General features: G+C 50.2%; 1 protein-coding gene and 1 long non-coding RNA gene across 3 annotated transcripts in view; one reads left to right on the top strand and one right to left on the bottom strand.

Annotated features, from left to right (window-relative positions):
* Nucleotides 1–10528: 10528 nt before the first annotated feature.
* Nucleotides 10529–14830, bottom strand: LOC142250951 (uncharacterized). 2 transcript variants are annotated; one of them, XR_012725279.1, is made up of 8 exons: nucleotides 14727–14830; nucleotides 14343–14372; nucleotides 14036–14172; nucleotides 12311–12340; nucleotides 12049–12133; nucleotides 11364–11393; nucleotides 11043–11192; nucleotides 10529–10617 (listed from the first exon to the last, which is right to left on the bottom strand). It is a non-coding gene; the product is annotated as an uncharacterized LOC142250951 (long non-coding RNA). The 2 variants fall into 2 exon arrangements; XR_012725280.1 differs by having other exon boundaries at nucleotides 11081–11192.
* A 261-nt stretch (nucleotides 14831–15091) lies between these two features.
* Nucleotides 15092–21529, top strand: part of DDX39B (DExD-box helicase 39B) — an 86734-nt gene continuing 80296 nt past the window's right edge. Inside the window, exon 1 of the mRNA XM_075323285.1 lies at nucleotides 15092–15196. The gene's annotated coding sequence lies outside the window, so the exon portion shown is untranslated. The remainder of the gene's footprint in view (nucleotides 15197–21529) is intronic.

The following is a 21529-nucleotide window of genomic DNA, read 5'->3' as shown; positions in this document are numbered from 1 at the left end:
GGCCCGGTCATGGTGGTGACCTCTGCGACCGCGGTTGTTAGGCCCCTGATCGGAGGGGACCTCTTTCTACATTTCCAACCCCAAAGTGCCGCAGTCACAAATGACAGTAGTATCTAAGAGGTTGAACTGCTAAAGTTGAAGCTATCTCAGATCTTACCAGTTAGGCTCAGGTGCCGGCTGTATAACATCATGATAGTACTATAATAATACTATGGGCCCATATTGTACCACCATGATTTTATATGAAGGCATATGAAAAGTTCTATGGCGTGCTATGTTCCAGAACAATTATCTTCTAGGTATATTGGTGTCTCTGGAAGATTAAGGTGCCTTGTAGAGGTACCAAGTGGTGGCATAAGGATTGACCATAAACCTGTAGCCACTTGTCGTGCCACCTAAAAAAAAAATAATTGCATCACCGGTGGAATATAGCACTCATAAATGTATGGCGTGTCACTTAGATTGTGACAATACTTGTAAGGTGATCATCGGCTCCATGGAGCCTGCTCTACCACCATGAGGCACAGTCATCCGAGAGAGGTCACAAGGAGAGGTCACCAGCACGTAAAAATAGTAGTTCTCCTGCAGGAGGACGGATCAGGTAACTGACAATTAGCTGCAGGGTGAAGACAACTGGAGATGAGCAGGACACATGTTAAAAGAGGGCTGCCGGCAGAGGAGGGGGGAGTGGAGAATTATCAGGACTGCCATGCATGTCTAGATGATGGGGAAGACATCTGCTGGTCCTGGAGACAATACATCTGCCACCTCTATTATTGTCGGAAACGTATAAGAGCATCAACAAAAGCGAAAAGCAGGACATCAGTTCCCTACACCTGGAAGAATTTGACCGATGATCATAAATGGTCCAAATCTTCCCATACAACAGCAATTCTTGGAGCAAAATATGGGCAACATGCAACCATCTGATGTTCAGAGCCCACATTGGAGTTTCGGTCATACTTGACTGCAAGCATAGCTCACAGTGTCGGGCAGTTCTTGCTGTCAATATGATGGAAACCTCGGTAGGACCCTGACGGAACCCAATAGGGTGGAAACCGTGGGGTTTGTTATGTCAATGTGAACAGAGCCTATTACAGAAATTAAACAAAAAATACCCTCCTCCCCAATTGATCATGTTCGAAGTCCACATTTGGGTTTCGGTCACCGTGCCGGGCAGTTCTTGCTGTCAATATGATGGAAACCTCGGCAGAACCCAGAAAGATCCCAATAGGATGGAAACTGTGGGGTCCGTGATGTCAATGTGAACAGAGACTATTACAGAAATGAAACAAAAAATACCCCCCTCCCCAATTGACCATGTTCGGATTCCACATTGAGGTTTCGGTCACCCTTGATTGCAAGAATAGCTCACCGTGCCAGGCAGTTCTTGCAGTCAATATGGGGGGAACCTCAGTAGGACCCTGACGGTTCCCAATGGGGTGGAAACCGTGGGATCCGTGATGTCAATGTGAACACAGCCCATTACCAAAATGAAACCCAAAATACCCCTCCCCCAATTGACCATGTTCGAAGTCCACATTGAGGTTTTGGTCACCCTTGATTGCAAGAATAGCTCGCCATGCCAGGCAGTTCTTGCAGTCAATATGGTGGGAACCTCGGTAGGACCCTGACGGATCCCAATAGAAAGGAAACCGTGGGTTCCGTGATGTCAATGTGAGCACAGCACATTACCTAAATGAAACACAAAATACCCCCCTCCCCAATCGACCATATGCTACTTGCCTTCTGAAGTGTTTTTGTGATCCGGAGGAGGGAGGCGCAGTATTTTCACTCGGGGTGATGGTTGAGATAATTCCAAAAGTTGGACTAAGTTCAGGACTTTCTCTGCTCCTCGTCCTCCGTCTCTCCGCACTTTCAAAGCATTCTTCTCTTCACACTTTTTTCCTAGTCCCGTCTCCTTACACTTTTCCTTCTTTTGGATTCATGGACTCGTCCGTCTTCTTTTGACTCACTTTCTTAACCTTTTTGGTTCCATTTAGGCTGTAACCTTCCAGTTTCTCTCTCCCGTCCTGCCAGCTCACAGTCCCCTTCTCTCTTCCACCTCTCCTTTAGGTAGGAGGTAATCTGCACGGTGCTCTTCACACACAATAGGTGTGGTCTGCCTTCCTCTGTCTTTTCTCTGTGCCTCCCTCCTCCTCCTTCTCTTTCTAGGTCCTCTATGTCTCATAGCCGGAATTCCAAAAAGGGTGCAGCTGCTACGGAAAGCGTCAGAGGACATCCTCTCACCAGACAAAAGGCTTATTTTTTTTTATTTTTGCAAATCTCCGCCCTCAAATGATCATCCCTAGAGATCCAAGTTTTGCTGCTGGGCACAGAATAAGAGGGAAGAGGAGCTGCTGACCGCGCTCCAAAATAGGAAGGGGCAGCAGTGACCACAACTGGGAAAATGCAAGATTGCAGAAACTGCCACGTCCTCCTATAGCGCCAACATATTCCGAAGCACTTTACAATTAACTGGGACATGTCCAGACAATAAAACAAAGGAACACAGAGTTTACAGATACAGGAGGAGTGAGGGTCCTGCTCGTAAGCTTACAATCTATAGGGGGACACAGTAGGTAGACCATGCTTGTAGTGTCTGATCCGGCCATCATTATGATACTGGTTTTCATATAAAGTTGCATGATCCGGTCATCAGACAGTAACTGTATAAGTGCACATACTGTACGTGCTATTGCCTGTATGGAGGATGTGAGGACAGATTAATAGGAGAGAAAAGGTTACGATTAACAGAAGACGGGAACAGGGAGCGTTATGTTAGTGAGTTGAGGTGATAAGCTTGTCTAAAACGTGGGGGCTGCATATTAGTTGCATGGTTTGGGGTAGTGCATTCCAGAAAACTGGCGCAGCACAAGAAATGTTTTGGAGGCAGAGGTTCAAATTATGGAAGATGTTGGTTTAAGATAAGAAAAGGGACAGGTAAGTGACGGAAGGAGACTGCGGGGAACATGCTTTTGCATGCGTCCTCATCACATCCTGGCCATATGATTCGGTCCATTCCAGTGGGACAGTTCCTGCGCCTCCGTAGGATCTGTTCCACTGATCTGGATTTCGAAAAAAGAGCCGTTGACCTTAAGCATAGATTTTATGCAAGAGGTTACAGCAAGCGATGTGTCAAGAGAGCCTATAACAGGGCAAGACATTCTATTCGCCATTCCCTGTTATATGCTCCCAAGAGACCTCAAGTATGTGATACTCTAAGATTTGTCACGGATTATCATGGCCAATTTTCAGCGATGAGATCATGTCTGCAGAAATTTTGGCCCATTTTACGGGCTGACCCGATCTTGGCCAAGATAATTCCGGACAGACCCATGTTGAGTATTTGGAGATCTAAAAATCTACGCGACCTTCTTGTTGCCAGCCACTATGAGGGAGTCGCTCAGCCTTCTCCGTTTGGCCCTGTGACCCCTCGCACTGGCTGTGCACCCTGTGGCCGCTGCGTGGCCTGTCCAAACGTGGACAGGACGGATTAATTCTCCGACTCCATGGGGAAACATACTTTTTCCATCAAAAAGCACATCACTTGCACAACAACGGCGGTAGTCTACTATGCCACCTGCCCCTGCCCCAAAATTTACGTCGGCTTGACGACTAGGCAGTTTAAAGTGCGCATTCGAGAGCACGTGAACGGGATAGTTGCAGCAGCAGATTATCTTGATATCTTATCATTAAAAACTATCCCACGTCATTTTAGACAATATCATCAGTCTAATCCGACGTTGTTACGGGTCAGAGGTATCGACCACCTTGATTCCAATATCCGTGGTGGCAAGATTAGCCAGAGATTGGCCAGGATGGAAGCTAGATGGATTTGGACTTTAAAAACTCTCCACCCCATGGGTCTAAATGAAAATATTTCTTATGCCTCATTTTTGTGACGGTCGTGGTCCTCTTTTTTGAGGGGGTTTATCTTTCTTGGTTTTAAAATGATATACTTATATGTTCCTTTTTATTTATTTATTTATTTAGGCGCCCTCTTTTCATTTGTGGGATGTGTCCTGCATGTGATTGTGATCTGTGTACGTGGCCGGAGTACACTGAATGACTAGGGATGTGTTATGGCTGGACCAAACAAGAAATATCCTATATGAAGAAAGAAGTCGACAATTATGATCTTTAGTCCTTCCTTAGCGATGTTTATCCCCTGTCGTTTGGTTGTGGGTGTGTGTGCATGTATTTATGTATATGCATGCACGGGTATGTATGTGCATATATGTGCATATGTATCTACACCCCATATATGCGTGCATGTGAGTTTTGTATGCATGTGTGTATACATGCGTGTGGGTGTATGTGTGGGTGTGTGTGTATTTGGTGTGCATATGTGTGTGTATGTAGGCACATATGTAGCACGTGCATGTGCACGCATGTACATATATATGGGTGTGTCCCCGTGTGGGTGTACGCATGTGTATGTATGTGTGTATATGTGCGCGTGTGTGCACGCGGGTATGTGTGTGGGTATGTGTGTGTGTGCGTGTCTGCACGTGTGTGTGAATGTGTGTGTGTGGGTATGTGTGTGGGTATGTGTGTGTGCGTGTATGTCTGCACGTGTGTGTGAATGTGTGTGTGTGGGTGCGTGTCTGCACGTGTGTGTGAATGTGTGTGTGTGTGTGTGTGGGTATGTGTGTGGGTATGTGTGTGTGCGTGCGTGTCTGCACGTGTGTGTGAATGCGTGTGTGTGTGGGTATGTGTGTGGGTATGTGTGTGTGCGTGTCTGCACGTGTGTGTGAATGCGTGTGTGTGTGTGTGGGTATGTGTGTGGGTATGTGTGTGTGCGTGTCTGCACGTGTGTGAATGCGTGTGTGTGTGTGTGTGTGTGTATGTGTGTATGGATGCGCACATGTGGGTATAATCAATTACAATTACATGTATCTTTGTGGATATTGCTTTTTTCTGTCCCTTTTGAAATTGATCCTTATGTCATTTTGTAATTATATTATGGGATATCCACATTTGTTAGTTATTTCTATGTTTATATTCAAATGCGGTAAATTGCCTGAGTTGTAAGTACTATATGGTGCTTGATAGCAATATATAATGACATATATGATGGCAACTTTATATTTAATTTTATTTACATTGGCTGTTCAGTGCTATATGTTTACTATAGCATATCCAAGATTTCATATTTCGGCCACATTCCACTCTTACTTTTGTAACAGATCCCGTGGTTCTAGCTGACGCGTGTGTGCCGCAGGCGCCGGGACGCCATCGCGGTGCCGCACTGAATTACCCAGCGTGACGTCTGCTTACATGGCCGCCATGTGATGCGCACACGTGGCGGTCATGTGACCGGAACTGTCAGGCTGGGAGCGGCGCGGCGCGCGGTGAGCGTCCATGGTTGCCCGTGGCGCTGCGCGCGTCACGGACATGCCGATCCACGATGATTGGCGGATGCCCTATTTTAAAGCCCCACTTCCCCTCACTATACCACGCCCCCTGACGAAGGCTTCACTGCCGAAACGGCCGTCGGGTTGTACACAGGCTTTGGTTGATCACAGCATCTCTCCGGGTAATAATGATTAATTGAACTGGTTTTGGTTTTTCTGGCATTTGGGGCGCCAGGGTCCCTCCTCCACCCCTTTCCCCTCATACATGGTATGACCCATATTAATAATATAAATATTTAATATACATTACATATGGTTGCTATGAATGCCATAAGGGGTAATTTGTTCAGACTGGGACCTTAGTATACTGATGTTCAGCAGCTCTTTTAACTGCCTGGAGGACTACTGACTTTTTGAGCATATATATGTGTAAATTATTTTTCATATGATATATCACATTCATTGATTGTTAATGATCTGTCAGTAGTTGGGTATGATCCCTTTATTCAGTGATCACCTGCCTATGTCCACACTTGGTCTGTGCCGCTCCGCACCTTTCCATTTAATAAAGTTTTTCACTTTTTGTACCTTGGACTCTGGTCGTATTTTTCTCCAGTTTGTATCTAAGTATAAACGACTTGTCCTAGTCCCCATCCAGTCATTATGATCATTATGGTGTACTATATTGTTACATAATTTTTCTGATAAATTATGGTGTGGCTGTGGCTTTTCTTTAATAAGTGATAGACAGAGCAGAGGGATGAGGTATAGGGTGGTGCAGCACTGTGGAGAGCTTTGTGGGTGAGAGGTATAAGTTTGTATTGCATTTTATAGTGAATGGGTAACCAGTGTAATGACTGGCACAGGGTGGAGGCATCGGTGAAGCGGCTGGATAGAAATACGACCCTGGAAGCCGCCTTCAGGACGGATTGGAGAGGAGAATGTTTGGTTAGAGGGAGACTGAGCACTAGTCCAGACGAGAATGAGTAAGAGTGACAGTCAGGGGTTTTGCAGTTTTAGACCGCTTTCACACATCCGGCTTTTCTTCACTTTGTCGGATCCGGCGCGCTCCCGTACAGTGTATACAGTACAATGGTCGTGCAACAAGCTCTGGTCACGTGCTGTGATCAGAGCATGTGACCCGGAAGTTGCGGCGCTGCCACTGTACTGTATCATACTGTACTGGTGTGCGCCGCATCCGTCAAACCGGCGAAACGCCGGATGTGTGAGAGCGCCCTTAAAGGTGAGAAACAATTGGATTCTGGAGATGTTTTTAAGATACAGGTGACATGAGCGAGTGAGTGATTGTCACCACGTTTTTGCTCCCCCATCTGAGAGCAGCATAATGAAGAGACAGAGACCCTGATTCCAGTGATGTCACTTACTGAGCTGCCTACTGTCATTTTGATAAAATCACTGCAGATCTAGCCGTTATACAGAGCTCATAAATATGCTGGACTACCTGTAGCACACCAAGTAGTCATGTAATGATAATCTGCTGCTGATTAAACAGTGATTTTATCAAAGCTACACTAAGCAGCTCAGTAAGTGACACATCGCTGGAATCAGTGTCTCTGCCCCTACATTACGCTGCTCTCAGGTTAGGTGGCAAAAACCTGGTAACAGATTCCGGACGAGCTCACCCAAAACGCGTCAGTTGCTTATGTTAAACTTATTCCATGGACTTCCATCATTTTTATTTTGACTCATTTTAATGATTATAAGATTTTAATTACATTAGTGCTGGATCAAACTTTTTCTACTTGCATCTCATGAAGTTCTGAAGCAGCTCTGTCGCACCTTGATTCTCAGAATCAATGGGAGTCCCAGCAATTATGACATCTAGCGATCTGTATACACCCTTCATCTGAGGTTTATACAGAATATGCTGCTCCAAGAGATGATCCCTGCACAGCTCTATACCAGTCTCCTCAAGCTCCAAATTCTCTTTCCCCTCCGTGAAATTTTTCACGTATCAAACACATACTCATTATAGCCCAGGGTGCTAGTAACGTCTGTCAGACACATCCGATTTTGATCTCCTCTTAGTATGTACTGAATTATGTATCACTAATTTCTGAGAGTCTGTATTTCTCCCCTCTGTAAAGTGCTACAGAATACGCTGGCACTATAGAAATAAAAAAGGTATTACGAGTCCATGAAAAATCACTCAAAGCTGTCTGAAAATCACTCAAAGCCGTCTGAAAAATCACTCAAAGCCATCCATGTTTTGTCTATTTTTAATACTGTAATGGATAGGAGAAATATTTTAAGTTTTGCATGTGAGAAAATCACTGATGGTAAAAATTGATCAAACCATGATGAAAATATGATCCAAAGCACAGATGGGATGTCTGAAGAAGCCCCAAACCCACTCACTGGAAGTCCATACTGTAAAGTCCTAGGCCCATATCCCACCATTATTCACTTATGGCACAGCTTTGTGCAACACTTGCCTATTACTTATACCATCATAAAGTAGGCTGTAGCCATCAGAATTTAAGATCATCACTCTGGAAAACCCAGTTTGCACAGGAGATGTAATAAATAGAGTTGAGCGAGTACCTAATTCATACTCGCGATACTCATAATGGAGTACTATCCAATACTCGCGTATTCTTTCCGAATGGCATGTGCAATGTAAGTCAATGGGGAAAACTCACAATGTAACGAGTAACCCAAATTCCACACTATTTGTGAGTAGCAAATAGTGCGGCATTCGGGTTACTCGTTACTTTGCGAGTTTTCCCCATTGACTTATATTGCACATGTCATTCGTAATGAATACGCGAGTATTAGGCTATGTGCGCACGCTGCGGATTTGCTGCAGAAAATGTCTAACATTTTTGCAGACATTCCCCAGCAGAACCTATGGCTTTAATAAAAAAAAAAAAAAAAAATGCTGTGCGCACACTGCGGTTTCTTTTATACCTGCAGATTTTCCGCTGCAGAATTAATGTGCATGTCACTTTTTTTCTGCAGGTACCTGCGGTTTTGCAATTAATAATTGTTAAAAATCCGCAGGGACCAACCTGGGGAAATACCGCACCAAAAAGCGGCAAAACCGCATGCGGATTTCGTTGAGGTTTTGGTGCGGTTTATTACCGCGGGTACGGGATTATTTCAGAGGGTCTGGTTTTTCCTCAACAAAAACTCACTTTCTAGTGCGCACATGGCTTTATACAATACTTGTTATGAGTATAGCGAGTACCAATAGTTAGCTACTCGATCAACTCTAGTAATAAATCCACGTGTATGGAAGCCTTGTGTTAGACGTCCATGGTTTGTAGTCTCCAGACCTCAGGCAATGGCCACAGCAGGAGAAATCAACCATTATATCAATGCAAGTCTTCTAATAAACATTAATGGAAGCTGCTCTGCTATATGGGGCAGCCGAGGCCTCCATGTCCGGAAGGCAAAGTTTGCAGATATTCTACAAGACCTGCATGATCAGAACTGGAGGGAGACAACTGGAGGGAGGTGGGGGGGATGAAGGGGGGGGGGGATCAATGCTTCTCCCTGACCCAGGGAACTCAAGGACTCCTGTGATCATTTCTTCCACCTTGATGGAGAAGTCCCACAGCGGCTTGTTTGCTGAAAATTCTGGATTTGTAACGTGGTTTTTGCTACCACATTTCCTGCAGCATTATGCCATGCATTGCAAATAACACCTAAAACCAAGTTGTTGTTTTTTTTTTTATAAAGGACCTTGGTGCCATCTAAAAAACCCAACCCTATAAAAAAAAAAAATTTAATAACTGAAAAAAAGTATTATTTTGCTTAAATATTTGTTTTTAATTGAGAAAAATATATAATAAAAAAAAAGTAAAACATTTTTATATTTTCCACTCTTAAACATTAGGGGGAGCAGTTGCTGAAATCCAACTGTAGAACTAGCTCACATTACAGCTGCAGTAAAAGTGGGCGGAGTCTGCTCTCCTGTGTGTGACGTCACAGCTTCCCCTCCTGTTCTGGGGTGTTCGAATATAAAAATTTACATATAAAAAAAAAATAGGGAAAATGACATTTAGGGACACAGTGCGGAGCCATTTTGTTGGGGACTGCAAAGTAATCCTAATGTCTAAAGTATTACCAAGGACAGCTGCATGGTGCTCCCCACACAGCGCTCTGCCACACACCCATCGTGTACACTGTGCTCTGTTCAGCTGACGCCTGAGGTGCGCACACGAAAGCGGGAGGAGCAGCAGTGGGAATGACAACAGCCCAGTGCCAGTACTCGCACATCCCGGGTGACAGAGGGAAAGTGCAGCACACAGCATATGCTGTGGGCTCCACAAAGATGGTGGTGATCTCCTCCCTCTGCTGTGTCCAGGTCACAGCAGGGAGATCTGTGTCTAGGGGTCAGCACACAACTATCAGATCCAAGGCAAATCCAAGATGGCACTGCCCAGTTTCAGTAAAACTAAATAAATTTTGTATTAAAATACTTTATTTCATAATCACTATTTTTAATACCAAAATAAAAAAAAACACCTTACCTTTATTTAAACTTAAGATTTATTGCTGGAAAAGAAGCTTTGCTCTGGATTTTAGTCATAGCACCTGAAAAGTGTAGACTGATGTGGCCTCTATAGAGCTCATACAAAACCCTAGGAGCCAGCAACATCCGGCAGCTACTACAAACCCCTCTTTTAGAGCAAAAGCCCCACAAGTGAGCACAGCCGGCCCGCTCATGATCACTACTGGTTTCAGAGATACTGTTTTTCAGCAAAACCTATAGGAGCAGGGCCCTTAATTGCAGCGATGGGTTACTTAGTGGGCTGCTGCTATTGTTGATAAAGATCATTAACATCTAGCAGTTCTCTGAATGCTGAGCTCTATATAATCCTTCCCACATCAGTGATAGCCAGTGGTAAGGTTGGGAAAGGCCCCAGATTTCCCATTCTTTATTACCCACATTTTACCCTATTTATTATTATAGCGCCATTTATTCCATGGCACTTTACAAGTGAAAGAGGGTATACGTACAACAATCATTAACAGTACAAGACAGACTGGTATAGGAGGAGAGAGGACCCTGCCCGCGAGACACAAGTCAGCCATTTTTCCTTGGCCTGCAGCTATCAGACGTTGTCACTTTGTAGCAATGAGGACGGCGCAGCGTTCTATAGACTGACACTAATAAGACTCGATTTAGGATTAATGGCTTGTTTTCATGATCTTTATTGCAGAATATCAGATTACAGAGTGGTGAGAGCAGCTCGGCTCCAGACGGCAGCGCTGGGAGATGCGGCTCCTGTAGAAAAGAGGGGGGACAATAAGTAAAAGGCACAGAAAGACCCAAATAATTCATTCTCCCCATTAGGGAGGCTACACGCCTCAAACTCCTCAGGTTCCCAATAGCCAGATATGATTGTAGTTCAACAATGGTGTTTATTGGGAATGATTCTGGACAGTTTCAGATGTGATGCAGCCCCCCCCCCCCAAAAACACAATGGTGCCCAATGGAAAATAAAAATGTGGCCACACTATGCTGCCAACCTGCACACAGTCAGCACAAGACAATCTGAGGGACTTTTGGGGAGGTACCGAGTGCATCAGAGCGTTTACTGTAACTTCATGAGAAGTCAGAGACTCTAGTCAGTGTCATCACATACACTCAGGCGAGAACCTGCCACCAGGGGGCCCCCTTACACTGCCCATAACTCATACCAGGCTCACCTTCAACTTGTCCGCAGCCCCTCGTAGTCCGGCCTCACCTTCAGCTTATCCACAGCCCCTCGTAGTCCGGCCTCACCTTCAGCTTATCCACAGCCCCTCGTAGGCCGGCCTCCCCTTCAGCTCCTTGAAGGCCGACATCACTCACTGCATCTACAGAAAGGATATTAGATCAGACTGAGGAGAGGGGAGAGCGGAGGAGCTGCAGAGGGGGGGCGGTCATCAGAACGCTGCGGTGATGACATCACAGGACGAGTCAGACAGCATGAGATCATCATGTACAGACCACAGAGGATTGAGAAATGGGGGAGAGGGCAGGCTTACCGCGTCAGGAGCTCAGCCCAGGACCACCACCTACAAGAGAAAGCGCAGAATAAACCGGGGCAGAGACCAAACACTGCAGAGTGATGGCGGCAGGACCGCACCGAGGAGGCCCCTGACCTCTGCCTCATACTGGCATGGTTTATCATATAAATGTGCAGTCCACAATCCATAGTCACAATGATACTGACAGGCCAATTAGTAGAATAGCACAAGCCAGTCAGTTATATGAGACCCCAGTAGTGTCACATGACTGCCAACCATGCTGCCATTACCCTGCGCTCACACAACCTCAACCCCCGGCAGGCTCTCCGCCAGTCACCCACCGCCAGCCCCTGGCGAGCTCTTCCCAGTGCTAGCCGCCCCGGTGGGCTGCCCCTTCCCTAGCCATTCCACTCCAGCAGTCTTCTCAAACACCCCTCCCCCCACCATCATGATGCTTAAGACATTCGGCAGCACATTTTACCATGGCAGCTGATAGCGGTGCCTACAGGCGCAGTACTGAGTGCATCAGAGCGTTTACTGTAACCTCACGGTAAGTCAGAGACTCTAGTCACAGTGTCATCACATACACTCAGTGCAGAGCCCACCACTAGGGGGTTGGCCCCGCTAGCCCACCACTTGTCCAGTGCAGCAGCACACTGCACTCCCTTACATGGCCCATGAGACCAGCCCTTTCCAGGCTCACCTTTGGCTCGTCCACAGCCCCTCGTAGTCCGGCATCACCTTCAGCTCGCCGGCAGCCCCCCGTAGTCCGGCCTCACTCACTACATCTACGGAAAGAATAATAGATCAGATTGAGGAGATGGGAGAGCGGAGGAGCCGCAGAGGGGGGGCAGTTATCAGAACGCTGCGGTGATGACATCACAGGACGAGTCAGACAGCATGAGATCATCATGTACAGACCACAGAGGGGGCGACTGAGAAATGGGGGAGAAGGGGAGGCTTACCGCGTCAGGAGCTCAGCCCGGGACCACCACCTACAAGAGAAAGCGCAGAATAAACCAGGGCAGAGACCAAACACTGCAGAGCGATGGCAGCAGGACAGCACCGAGGAGGCCCCTGACCTCTGCCTCATACTGGCACGGGGTTAGAGGACCAACCACCAGGATTTTGTGATATGAACTGGAGGCTATGCGATACAGGCACTAAGTTGCTGAGTGCAGGCATAGCTGTTGTAGAAAGATCAGATGCTTGGTTGATGACATATCTTTAATCAAAGTTACAGAAATGCCCTGCACTGACGGGTGCAATGGGGGAGCCTTTGTGAGTCGGGTCCTCTTGTTTATTCCTCCTCCTGGCTAGCCCCCTTTTCTTTATCTGAATATCGTACCACAATTGCTGTTGGCGGAGTCTGCACATTGCCACAGTAATTCTGTCTTCACTAAAATGGCGCTGGAGTCCACACATGCGCGTACCGGGATTCCGGCACCATTTTATACAAGACACTGGTGAAGACACAGGCATTGGTGCGTGCTCTATATCTGCCCACGTGCCCCTTCCACTTAAGTCTTCAATAAAATGGTGCTGGAGTTCGCAGTTCGTGCATGCAGACTCTGGCGCCATTTTAATGAAGACCATTACTGTGGCGCTGTCTATGCACCTAACAGTAATGGTAATGCAATAAAGAAAAGGGAAAGCCAGGAGGACGCTGGAAGAATAAACCCCGAGGACCCCAAAGGTCACCTACATTGCACCTGTGAAAGTGCAGTGCATTTCTGCTACTCTGATTAAAGATCTATTTCTGCAATCAAAATCAAATCTTTATATAGCGCTAACATATTCCGCAGCGCTTTACATATATCAGTAACCCTGTCCCCATTGGGGCTCACAATCTAAAGTCCCTATCTGTATGTCTTTGGAGTGTGGGAGGAAACCGGAGAACCCGGAGGAAACCCACGTAAACACGGGGAGAACGTACAAACTCCTTGCAGATGGTGTCCTTAGTGGGATTTGAACCCAGGACCCCAGCGCTGCAAGACTGCAGTGCTAACCACTGAGCCACCACAAGACTGCAGTGCTAACCACTGAGCCACCGTGCCACAATCAAGCATCACATCTTTCTGTATCAGGTATGCTGCATTCAGCATCTCACTGCCTTTACTTCATATTGCAAGATGCTGGATCCCTTTAGTATGTACAAAACACCACCCCCCCAATCTGCCTAAAAAAAAACAAACAAACAAAAAAAACAGGCCATGATCAGTTTTACGAAAGACCCCAGGCCACATGACTGCCAACTAGGCTGCTATTACCCAGATCTCACCGCTACCCCCTCCCATCTTTATACTCTAGGCTCCTGACCACTCCCACTTGCCTAGCCATTGCCCTCCAGGAGTCTCCCCTAAACTCTCCTCCCCCCCCCATGATGCTCAATATTTACAATATTTGTCTGCACCCTCTGTGCTGCCGCAGTCCACTATTCAGCACAGCCAGCACTACGAGACATTTGGCGGCACATTTTACCATGGCGGCGCCTACAGGCGCGGTACTGAGTGCATCAGAGCGTTTACTGTAACTTCACAGGAAGTCAGAGACTCTAGTCAGTGTCATCACATACACTCAGTGCAGAGCCCACCACTAGGGGCCCCCCTGGTCATCAATTGCTGTGGCCAGTGCAGCAGCACACAGCGCCCCCTTACATGATGCAGGATAACAGCTCTTTCTAGGCTCACCTTCAGCTCGTCGGCAGCCCCTCGTAGGCCGGCATCCCTGACCGCGGCCCCTCGTGGGCCGGCATCACTGACCGCGGCCCCTCGTAGGCCGGCATCACTGACCGCGGCCCCTCGTAGGCCGGCATCACTGACCGCATCTACAGAAAAGATAATAGATCAGATTGAGGAGAGGGGAGAGCGGAGGAGCCGCAGAGGGGAGCGGTCGTCAGAACGCTGCGGTGATGACATCACAGGACGAGTCAGACAGCATGAGATCATCATGTACAGACCAGAGGGGGCAATAAAGAAATGGGGAGGGGAGGCTTACCGCGTCAGGAGCTCAGCCCGGGACCACCACCTACAAGAGAAAGCGCAGAATAAACCGGGGCAGAGACCAAACACTGCAGAGTGATGGCGGCAGGACCGCACCGAGGAGGCCCCTGACCTCTGCCTCATACTGGCACAAAGTTTATCATAGCTACTAAAAAAACCTCCTGTGCAGAAGAAAAATGGTACAGTCCATGCAGTCACATGATACTGACAAGCCAATCAGCAGCAAAAGAGCTGTGAATCGGCATGTACCACTGTTGTAGCGAGGTGGCATAAACAGCAATGTGTCACGTGACTATCCACCGTGATACCTTCTATTTTAGCCTATAAATACTGCCCCCTATAGATGAAGCGCGGCCTCCTGCACATATATAGTGTGTACCTGGCTCCGATACCGCAGGATGGCAGAGATAGCACTCGGATTCCGGGGATCGCCCGCCGCCAGGTTTCAGGATTCTTCGCGCACAGGAAAAAGAACCCCCAGTGTGCCGACGGGTTCTTATATAGGCACTGAAGGCCCCTTCCCCCTCAGACTGGTTTCGAGCTGTCAAAGTGACGCCTGATTCCAAATGAAACAGACCCAGTCCCGTCATTTTCAACAATAAAGCAGAATAAATTGCGGGTTCCTCAGACGTTCAGGAGAATGAGCTGCCTGCTTGTCCCGGAGAGCTCCGCGCACTGAATCCCGCTCATACATTGTGATCAGGCACTGAGCCGGACAGCCTTGGCTGGCAGATACGTTAAGAAGGGCCTTCGCTCATCCATAGGGAATTTGCCAACCAGACGTCGCTTTCCACCGGAAGTAAAATCCGTGTCGTTGGCGCCTCAGGAGAAGAAGAAATAACGGCTGAGGTAAGCGGGACGTACTCCCGGCCCGGCATCTCCGCCATCCTGTCACACGGCCGTGATCCGGGGCCGTCCGCATAAAGGGCGCGAGGTCTCCGGCACTGCGCCCCCTATATTTCAGTCCCAGGAGCCGGGGGAGACAAGATGGAGGCAGTGAGGCTTCTGCTCTGTCTCGTCTGGGCCGCAGTGTCAGCCCCTGCACCTGTCACCACACCTCCCCGTGTCTGCAAGGCAGGCTGGGACTTGTAGTTCTCCAGAAGATGGCGTATTGCAGACTGTGGCTGCACCAGGTGCTTTCCATATAGAAATCCTACAGGAATCTCTACAGCGGAGACCGAGGGCAGAAACCTGCGCCCCAATGTGGGTGATGGAGACAATCCCCCCAGATGTCGTGATCTTACACTAAGGCGGCCATAAAAATGCAAACACCTGTGTGGGGGCGTCCACAGGGCGATAGGGGGTGGGGACACATTTTCGCGGGGCAAAGGGGGGACACATGTCCACGGGGCAATATGGGGGTGAAGACATGTCTGTGGGGCAAAGGGGGGGGGGGGGGGTGAAGACATGTCTGTGGGGCAAAGTGGGGGGGGGGGGTGAAGACATGTCTGTGGGGCAAAGTGGGGGGGGTGAAGACGTACCCGCAGGGCGAAGTGGTGGGGGGAGACACACGTCTGTGGGGCAAAGTGTGTGGGGGGGTGAAGACATGTCTGTGGGGCAAAGTGGGGTGGGGGGGGGGTGAAGACATGTCTGTAGGGCAAAGTGGGGGGGGGTGAAGACATGTCTGTGGGGCAAAGTGGGGGGGGGGTGAAGACGTACCCGCAGGGCGAAGTGGTGGGGGGAGACACACGTCTGTGGGGCAAAGTAAGGGGGGGACACACACATCCACGGGGCAAAGTAAGGGGGGGGGATAGACGTCCGTGGGGCAAAGTAAGGGGGGGGGGGGACAGACGTCGGCGGGGCTATGTGGGGGGGAGGGACAGACGTCAGCGGGGCGATGTGGGCGGGAGGGACAGCCGTCGGCAGGGCGATGTGAGGGGAGCGGTGGACACGTCCGTGGGGGGAGGGGCAGACACGTCCGTGGGGCGATGTGAGGGACAGGCGTCGGCGGGGGGGGAGGGGCAGACATGTCCGTGGGGTGATGTGGGGGACGGTCAGACGTCCACGGTGCGATAGGTGGGGGCGCCTGTCCGTGGGGGGCAACTCCCGTCTGCAGGGTAGTGGGGGGACATGACTGCCTGCAAGGGGGGGGGTGATGGGGGCAGGAATGGGTGCCGCAGCTCTGAGGACCCCTATAATGCCACACATGAGGGGAAAGGGACCGAGAGGACTTCTCCATACGGAGAACTTAAAGGGGTCTTCTGGAGAAGACCAGATATGGCCCAGCTGCAGGATGGGGCAATGGATATTGGGGTCTGTAGAAAGGAGGATGGAGGTAATGGATATTGGGGTCTGCAGAAAGGATGATGGGCACACGCCCGGCCGCCGCTCCATTCATATCTGTGGGGGCTGCGCTCTTATGTGTGGGGGTCGGCATGTACTCTTTCTAATGCCCCGTCCCCCAGACTAGTGACGCTCGGACCCCCACAGAGCAGCACGGCATCACCTGGGCTTCCTCCTGTTACAAGATGGCTCCAATCAGTGCCGGGACCACCGAGAAACTTTCCATCCCACCTCCTCATTAAATGCCGACCATCTTCTTTGTTCCTCGGTGCGGTGAGGCCACGTTCTATCGTTGTATTGGCATTGTATGATTTGGTATACTGCAAACAATAATCTCCCTTTTCCCCCCACCAAAAGTATTATTTTTTTTTTTTCTTGCTGAACTTTTTAAAACCTTTTTATCTTTTGAATTTATAAAGCGAAACAAACATAAGATCATAAAGCACGAGCCGTGCCGAGATCTATCCGAATAAACAATCACCGAGGGACGGGAGGATCGACCAAAGACATGAGCTCATTCCTCAGACCCCGGGGGCTGCACAGGAGAGGAACGATAAAGAGGAAAAACCGAAAAGAGAAGCGAATAGGGGGAGGATAAGGGGGGCTTTACACGCTACAATATCGGTCCCGATATCGCTAGCATGAGACCCGCCCCCATCGTTTTTGCGAGAGGGGCATATCGCTGCCCGTCGCGCACAAAATCGTGCACCCCCGTCACACATACTTACCTGCCCTGTGACCGGCGTACCACCTCCTTTCTAAGGGGGCGGGTCGCTCGGCGTCACTAAGCGGCCGCCCAATGAAAGCGGAGGGGCGGAGATGAGCGGAACAAACATCCCGCCCACCTCCTTCCTTCCGCATTGTGGGCGGGCGCAGGTAAGGAGAGGTTCCTCGTTCCTGCGGTGTCACACGTAGCGATGTGTGCTGCCGCAGGGACGAGGAACAACTTCGCCCCAGTGACAGCAGCGATAATTGGGAGAGGACCCCCATGTCAACGAGGAGCGATTTTGGACGTGTGAGGCAAATCCCGGGATATGAAGATGAATTATGACTCCAGTCATAATCTCTCATCACTCCCTGGCAGTGCCCCCTCCCTTCTTGTTCTCAGTGTTCCACTTACACCTCCATGGCCATGTCCTGTGATATGGAAATGAGGTGGTGTGGGAACAATGGACACAGGATGACTCCCTGCCGTCACCCTGTAACAAGAGTTGTATCTCATTAGCAAGGCTATGGAAATAGCCAGACAGAACGACTCCAGTAAAAAATGGTTCATATCTCGCAAGCCATATTTCCGATAAATATGGCAACCATAAAAATGGTGTCTCTGCATGCGGACGATGCCGGCACACCCTTTTTATGGGAGCAGGACATTGGGAAATGCCCCAGGCGTGATATCAGCCAATGGGGAACTGGCAGACAGGTCATGAGTCCCCTCGTTCTGTAGCTAAATTCATAACTGTCACAATGAGAGCATTGGCGTCCGCCTACGACGCTCCCAGGCAAAGTTATGGCCCATATTCCATGTTGGGATATTGTCCATAACTCAAGCCAGGGGTGGAGCAGTGCTCCCTGTGAGGTCACTAAGGTAGGAGGGGACCTGGATCTGCCCAGGTTGATAACCCTACTTCGGCCATTTTCCAGGGTTCTTTTCGCTGGGGGCACGTGTAGGAAACATCTGGGGGAAGGATCCTAGAAACCTGGCCTACAGCGCCCCCCTGTGGCCAGACGCACAAGGTAACTGATTGAACTGTGTATGCCTGTTTGTAAACCATGCTTTATCTGTAACTGTACTCTGACATATGTATATTCTGTAGATTCCCTATTGTATATATTGTAGTTTCTAGTGTGCTTTAGGCTGATTAAATTATATAATTAATCTTGGGCTGTTCTGTTATCTCGATCTTGAATCCCACGTCTGTGTGTTCGGCTAATAGTTACCGTGAAGCGGTTGGTGGCAGCGAGTTTGTGCCAAGGATTATTGTGGGGAGGCCAGTGAGATTCGGGGAGATTTTATATATTCCGCCCGCGGAGGTCGGGGAATATATACCCTACTCTCACCGGGGACCCTTCAATAATCGGCATAAGTAGTATAGCGGCCTCCTTGCTTATTGTCGGGCAATTCCATAATTGGCCTGACTATAAGAGGGGCGCTAGAGAGCGCATCACGTGCTCTGTCGGTCGGGAGGCATAAAGGAGGGGTGACCCCCACTTGTTACCCCCCGATTGTGACGTACTGGTAGCCAGCGCGGGGGATTTCTGAGTGACCCCCCCGGTGGTTTGTGACATATTGGTGGCATAGCGGTGGGATCGAGATAATAGTGTGTGTGAGTGTGAGACCCATACTCCCAGACACTAAAGACTGCCTGCAGCAGCTGTGGCTGCTGGGGTCTTCAGACTAGCTCAACACTAGAGTGTCAGAGTGCAGATACTGTAAGGTGTGTGGAGGCATCAGGTGTCAGTTCTGTGTCAGTGACCAAAAGTCTGCAAGAATGGCTGATGGCACCAGGAGCAGAGCTATGCAACTGGCCAATGCTAAGGCAGGAGCCGAAGAGAGGGAGGACGGTGCTGTGGACAGCAATGAGGAGGTTGCCCACGAGTCCTCCAGGAGCTCGACGCCAGAAAACCGTTCTGCCGAGGACATTGCGCAACCTGGCACTGCTGGACAAGATGAGGAGGAGCTCACCCAAGGTTCCTCAACGAGCCAGATGCCAGCCCTCCGCTCTGAAAGGGACAGTGAATCGCCTAGCTCTGCAGCGTGCCGCAGATCACCACGTGCCATTCCACCGAGCCTGGGAGGCTCGGATAGCCTTCTTCAAATGGCTATGGCCCTTCTCCAGGCTGGAGACCAGGAGGGCTACAAGGGACTCCTGGCAGAGCGCAGGGCAGAGCGGCAAGCAGCGCGTGAGGCTGAGGCTGCAGAGCGGCAGGCAGCGCGTGAAGAGCGCCAGGCAGAGCGTGACTACCAGCTGCAGCTAGCTCAGCTCCGGCCCTCATCAGCCACATGTGACCTTCGAGACACCAAACTTCCAAAGGTCCGTGTTGAGGACTTCCCAGTGCTGGAGAAGGATGGAGACTTGGACTCTTTCTTGACTGCTTTTGAACGGACTTGCTTGCAGCACCATCTGGACAAGGACCAGTGGGCCAAATACCTGACCCCCCGTTTAAGGGGTAAGGCCCTGGATATCCTTGGTGACTTGCCTGCTGAGGCAGATCAGGGCTACGACACCATCAAGCGGGCCCTGATCCAACAGTACAACCTCACTCCAGAGTCCTACCGCAAGAAGTTCCGGAGCCTACAGAAGGGACCAAAGGACTCCTGGGCTGACCACCGGCGGGCACTTGCCCGAGCTGCCGACCACTGGACCCAAGGCCTGCAGCTTTCCACCGGACCGGAGATCCTGGACTTGTTCATCACGGAGCAACTCTTGTGGAACTGCCCTGAGGATCTCCGCCAGTTCATCCGAGACCAGAAGCCAAAGGGGTCCACGGCTACAGCTGCCCTTGCCGATGACTACACCAACAACCGGGCCCCTGAGGCCAGGAGAGCGGCCACCAGCAGCACCTGGAGAGGGGGTAAGATGAATTCTGCGACTGCCCCACCTGCCCCTAGACTGCAGGGGGTGTCCCCCTCAACTCCCCTCTCCAGGCCCGTGGCGGAACCAAGACGGTGCCACCAGTGCAACCTACCTGGACACTTCAAGGCCATGTGCCCTCAGCGTCCCAAGGCCCCGGCTCCGTCCCCGTCCCAAGGGCCGCCCAAGGTGTATTGTGTGGGTGGGGGTGGTGGTAGGTCCCTGGACAGCTTCCAACCTGTCACCGTCGGCCGGTCTGTGACCATAGGACTGCGAGACAGCGCCTCGGAGGTGACTCTGGTGCGGCCTGAGATGGTGTCCCCCCAAGACTTGATCCCTGGAAAAACCCTCGCTGTCTCCGGGATTGGAGGCACTGACCCGGCGCTGCCTGTTGCTGACATTTATGTGGACTGGGGCGCAGGGCGGGGGGTGAGGGAGGTGGGGGTAACTGATCGGATCCCTGCAAACGTGCTACTTGGGACAGATTTGGGGCAGATAACCTCCCAGTTTGGGCCCCAACCAAGGGCTGAACCTTCAGCCAGTACTGACATGCCTCCGGACAATGTTAATGTGTTATCTATGAATGATGTAAGGGAGGAGGGAGTGAACTCTGATATTTCTGCTTGCATAGACACCATAGACACACACACAGCCGCAGCTGTGACAGGGGAGGGGGTCAGAGAAAGGTGTGACAATGCCTCTACAAGTAACCAGCCTGTGAGCTGGGATCTGCTGCCCTCTGCAGGGATAAGCAGAGAGCAGGGTGCTGCAGGGGGAGGACCAGTGTGTGGGGTGGGGGCTACCACAGCAAATGTGGGGTCCCCAGAGATTTCACAGCGGGGTTCTGTTGCTGCAGGAGGGGAACAGGCAGGTGAGATTGGGGCCGGTCCAGGAGCGGAAGTGCTCCCAGGTAAGATCTCGGTGCATGGTTCCCCCACAACCGGGGTGTCAGGAAGCCAGGTCGGTCTGCCTGAACCGGCGACTTGGTCAGGAACGGAGGAGGAGCAGGCACGACCCACGGTCGCAGCGGCTGTGGCCGCTGTCACCCGCAGTGGGAGTGCTGGAAGCCAAGGGGCCTCCCGGAGGTCCGATAGCTCTTCCCCTTCTGACCAAGTGGCAGCCGAGTCAGGTGGAGGCCAGGACACAGGTCCCGGGGTACTGACTGAAGATGTGACAGTCTCGTCGATTCTGGCCACATCTAGTCAGGGGTTTCAGGCAGCGTTAGAAGCTGACGACAGCCTGAAAGCTCTTAAGGAGCAGGCGGCACAGCCTCCCTCGGACTCGGACCCGGAGCGAGTGGTCTGGGACCAAGGACGGCTGTACC

This window comes from Anomaloglossus baeobatrachus, chromosome 9 (assembly GCF_048569485.1).
Source record: "Anomaloglossus baeobatrachus isolate aAnoBae1 chromosome 9, aAnoBae1.hap1, whole genome shotgun sequence".
NCBI lineage: Eukaryota > Metazoa > Chordata > Amphibia > Anura > Aromobatidae > Anomaloglossus > Anomaloglossus baeobatrachus.
The sequence above is the reverse complement of the archived record's forward strand: the minus strand, read 5'-3'. Positions and strand labels throughout refer to the sequence as shown.